The sequence below is a fragment of the Portunus trituberculatus genome, chromosome 47 (assembly GCF_017591435.1).
Source record: "Portunus trituberculatus isolate SZX2019 chromosome 47, ASM1759143v1, whole genome shotgun sequence".
In the NCBI taxonomy this organism is placed as follows: domain Eukaryota; kingdom Metazoa; phylum Arthropoda; class Malacostraca; order Decapoda; family Portunidae; genus Portunus; species Portunus trituberculatus.
In genome coordinates, this window is record NC_059301.1 from 25,743,250 (window position 1) to 25,748,498 (window position 5,249).

The 5,249-nt window shown below is 37.7% G+C and overlaps 1 non-coding gene across 1 annotated transcript; it reads left to right on the forward strand.

Annotated features, from left to right (window-relative positions):
- The first annotated feature begins 4,083 nt into the window (after positions 1 to 4,083).
- On the forward strand, positions 4,084 to 4,165 carry Trnas-uga. The gene has a single exon. It is a non-coding gene; the product is annotated as a tRNA-Ser (tRNA).
- The last annotated feature ends 1,084 nt before the right edge of the window (positions 4,166 to 5,249 follow it).

Sequence of the window (5,249 nt, forward strand, 5' to 3'; positions counted from 1 at the left end):
GTCGAGGCCACCATCAAGGCAATACCACGATCTTTCTTACAAAGTTTCATTATAAACACCATCATTTATCTTCGCTAAGAACACCCACGCCACACAACATAAATACTTCTACACCAACACCACTCCGAAGTACAGGACAGTCACCCCCTCGCCCTCCACTTTCTGATGTCATCCCCCTCACCTCACTGCCCACCCACAACCTCCCCGCCTCTCCAACCCGCCCTTCGCTGATCGTCGGGTCTACCCGATACACCTCCTGGGCGCGAAAATCATTGTGACCTCAAGGATCCGTGGAGGACTGTGTTTATATACATTTTTTTTCTATCTCTTTTTGTAGTACGAATTCTCGAGGGTACCCCCGAGTCAGTTGGGGTTGGAGAGATAAGATCAGTTCATCCCGTGTCTCAACCTGATGACCGTCCTTCCCCTCATCATTGTAACTCCTCACAGGTGGTGGTGACTTTCTCACCTCCACACCAGTGCTTCATGGTCAGCAGGCGATGGGTGCTGTCTCCGCCTGTACTCGTATAGATTGTAAGCACACAATCTCCCACACGTACGTAAAAAGTAGAGACTCACACACTACCTATGGATCGCTGGCTTATATATCCGTGTAGGTTGTAAGCGTACTCTCTCCACAACTCAGACTAATAAAGACACACTAAATGGATAACTAATTCATGTATTCGTGTAGACTGTAAACATACACTTCCCATCACTGAAAGACTATACAGGCGTACTGGATAGATTACAAATTCATGTTTACCACTCGTGTTTATTGTAAACACACTCCCGAACACTCGAAGAAACACGCCGGAGTGATGGTTAATTGATGTTCTGGTGTTTATTATTAAGTACACACTTCTCAAAGCTCAGATTAACAGAAGCACGCTGGATGGATCACTGGTTTATGTCTGTTGTAATAGCACCGCAAAGGGCAAAGGGCGTCCGATGAAGTATTCACCCAGTGCGTAAAAGTAACCGCAGGACTTCCTCTGACTACCGAGATTAAGTGTTTATATTTTGAAACGTCTTATCAATACAACGAAAATTGCTTCATAGTGAAATGATTAAAATACTTACATATGAATGAAAATGTAATTAGTTAGGAATTGCATTTACTTGTAGACCCAATGAAAATTTTTTAGTGATTTTATAAGAGAAGAGACTTACTGGATAAGATGGGTTTAGTACAATTATTCATCATTAACAAGCGCAAAACGTGGATTCGTTGTCATGGAGCAATGCAAGGCGGTGCTATCACAACAGACATAAACCAGTGATCCATCCAGCATGCTTCTGTTAGTCTGAGCTTTGAGAAGTGTGTACTTATAATAAACACCAGAACATCAATTAACTATCACTCCGGCGTGTTTCTTCGAGTGTTCGGGAGTGTGTTTACAATAAACACGAGTGGTAAACATGAATTTGTAATCTATCCAGTACGCCTGTATAGTCTTTCAGTGATAGGGAGTGTATGTTTACAGTCTACACGAGTACATGAATTAGTTATCCATTTAGTGTGTCTTTATTAGTCTGAGTTGTGGAGAGAGTACGCTTACAGTCTACACGGATATATAAGCCAGCGATCCATATGTAGTGTGTTAGTCTCTACTTTTTACATACGTGTGGGAGATTGTGTGCTTACAATCTATACGAGTACAGGCGGAGACAGCACCCATCGCCTGCTGACCATGAAGCACTGGTGTGGAGGTGAGAACGTCACCGCCACGTGTGAGGAGTTACAGCCCAAACTCAAACTCACCCCCGAACCCCACCTGAGAGTGAGACCCATAGGCAAAAGTTGATACCCCGTCCCCCTCCTTCTTGCCTTTTCTTTTCACACACAAACTGTATACATGACTCAGCAGTATGTTGACGTGATAGTAGGGGCGCCCCAGCGATCACTTCTCTAACTTGACGTTTAATTTAGCGATATTATAGAAAACTGGCGTTCTATTTTATTTATTTATTTATTTTATTTTATTTTTTTTTTGGTGGGGGGAAGGGGCGTTCGTGCGCCCCCAAGTAGATTGTGCCCAGGGTGGTCGCCCACATTGCCCTCAGGAAAAAAAACCGTCCCTGTCGGCAGTTCTGCATATTTGGTTAATTTTATTAGTAGGTATGAATGGGATATATAAGTATATATATATATATATATATATATATATATATATATATATATATATATATATATATATATATATATATATATATATATATATATATATAAAATCTTTTATTTCTTCCTCCGTCATTATTCCTCCTACCTCTTTTGTTTGTTTTATTTAATGTCAAATTCTAGCTATTGGTCCACATTTGTTTTATTCCTTGAGAAGATGGAAGTAAGAAAAAGGTTAATTTTTTCGAGCTGTTGGTAATATCATTCAAGATACACAAGAATACCGTGATTATAATTATTTTTTTTACTTTGATATTGGCTGCCATTATATTTTTTAATCTAGACTTTTAAAGATAATGAATTTTGCTCCTTCATATCACATTAGATGAGTACTCGTAGATGAACCGGTAGATAGATAAAGGAATAGATGGATGGATAAATAAATGGAGAGATATATAATGGAATTCTCCTATTTTTTTTCCAAATATTATCGAACTTATACTTTCTTTTAATCTTTCCTTTCAGAGTATGTTTCTAACTTTAGTTATTAATTGATAAAAATGTTTTTTGTTACATATTTATGAGCATGTTTATTCAATTTGTTATGCCAGGAAGAACCTGGAAAACCCGGGAAGACTAGACGGGAGTTACGTCATCCGGGAGGAGGGGGTCGGCCAACACTTGTCCCAAATTGCTTCCTGCCGGACGCAGGTAGACGAAGCCTAGTCTAGTATTTTTCCGAAATGGTTTAATCTTGTATTGTGTATTTTATTACTGTGGCTTTTATGTGATGTAACCAAGATGATTGCGGAAGTTCTGTAAAGTAATAGAATTATCAAAATGTAACAAATATTGTATAAAAGGAGTTAATGAGCCAACACGAATCAGTATTAAGTTGGAAGATGAGAAATAAGAAGTAAGCAGATGAACAGTGAATTAGAAGATAAGTATGTAAGGAGGCAGTCGTTAATGATAGTGCGTTAGTGAGAAGAGTGATAAAAGCAGACAGTGTTGAACTCGCTGTTGTTGTATCCACTTGCATCCATTGAGCAGAACTTCACAAGTTCTGCTCAGTATATCCTTCTCCACGGATTGATACCAGTCTCTCGGTGACGACACTGCAGGAAACGAACCTTGTGTGTGAGGAAGTCACACACACAGACGTGCCCCAACGTAATACCATATTGTATTTTGTGTTAGTTTTATATATATATATATATATATATATATATATATATATATATATATATATATTTTTTTTTTTTTTTTTTTTTTTTTTTTTTCATTCTTTAGCAACTTTTACGTTTTCTGGTCCTCCTCCTCCTCCTCCTCCTCCTCCTCCTCCTCCTTCTCCTCCTCCTCCTCCTCCTCCTCCTCCTCCTCCTCCTCCTCCTCCTCCTCCTCCTCCTTTTTCTTTTCTTCTTCTTCTTCTTCTTCTTCTTCTTCTTCGTCCAATCCCTTTCCCTATTTTTTTTTTTTTTCTGGGACATTCTCTCACTTCTTTGCGTATCCACATGGCGTTCCCTGCTTTTCTTACATGAATCTTTTGGGAATCTCTTTTCTGCGTGTACCTACTACTTTGTATGAATTAGTTGTTTACATGTCTGGGGTTTTAATTCTTAGTATGCTTTAATTTATACTTGTGCAGCATTTCAGTAATATTATAACGCATTTTTAAGTTATCCTTTTGTATTTCATGTCAAGGGGAAGGTCAGCAAGCATCAATATAAATACTTCAAATATAATGAGTTATCATATCACTCTATCATACTCATACCGAATTAGGATGGATTTTTTTTTTTTTACGAACCGAATGATAAATGCCTTTTGTTGTAAATATTCTTTACAAGAACATCAAGATTTGTTTATATATCCTAAAACAACGAATATACATATACAATTAAATTCCATCAACAAATTTACGTAGTGTATATTAAGAGAAATATGGATTCATGTAACAAGCTGCGGTGTCCGAGTGGTTAAGGAGATGGACTTGAAATCCATTGGGCTCTGCCCGCACAGGTTCGAATCCTGTCCGCAGCGTTAGAAGTTTTTGAGTTCCCACATGCGTAGCTCTTGTTTAACTTTTCCAACTTATAGCTGAAAGGATGTAAGCCGAGGGATTGTGACTATGTTGTCCTGGTATGTGGTATGCGATTTGTCGCAGTTTTACCAGAAATAAGCTCTTTCCCTAGCCTAGGGGAATGGCTGGCTGTGTCGCAAGACCAACAGACAGACGACTGTGGGGTGAATAATAACAAATAGCTACGCGCACACTATGACTCGCTCAGACCTCAATACTATTAAACTTTTTTTTTTTCATTATGTCAGAAAGAGCAGTAGTGTTTAACAACAACTTGTACATTACTGCAAATGCGGTGTCCCATAAATGCAGTACCATTATTGTGAAAAAATATATATATGCATTGTGGATCCATGGTTGTTGGGACTTCTGTACTGAGACATTAGTGTGGCAGATAATCAACAACTGTAAAACTACACTATATACTACAAAAATATTGTTTAATAGTACTCAAAATGTAGCAAAAATACTATACTCTGCCAGACCCATCTACCTTATCGAAAGGTCAGTGACCTTTAGAGGTGATGAAAAGTTGTGTGGTAGATTCATATTTCGAATCTAGTATCATGATTTCTATTTATATTCTTAATCCCGAACATGAGATAATTTATATTATTCGATCCAGTCACTCATTTGTGGGTTTTAATACATTTTCATTTAAAATTATAAGTAAATGCTTACGATGAATGTGTACATTGCGCATATACAGTTGCATATCAAATAATAGAGCACATGATAGATGTGATTTGTAGCTTAAATGTCTATGAATCTGCTACACTTTGTTTATACACTTGCTCCTTGGTTAGGCTTGATACCACCGTTGCTGCTGTTGCTGCTGCTGATGATGGTGGTGGTGGTGAATGTTTACATGTGACGAGAGGTGAAAATATCCCATCTTAAAATTAAGCAATTTTTAAAAACTAGAGGCTATGCATAATAATAAACCTAAACTTTCAACTTTCAACTTAAAACTATATTTTAAAATATAAATCCGTAATTTCATAGATATTCTAAAAGCCTTGAAAAATATGGTCAATACATGTA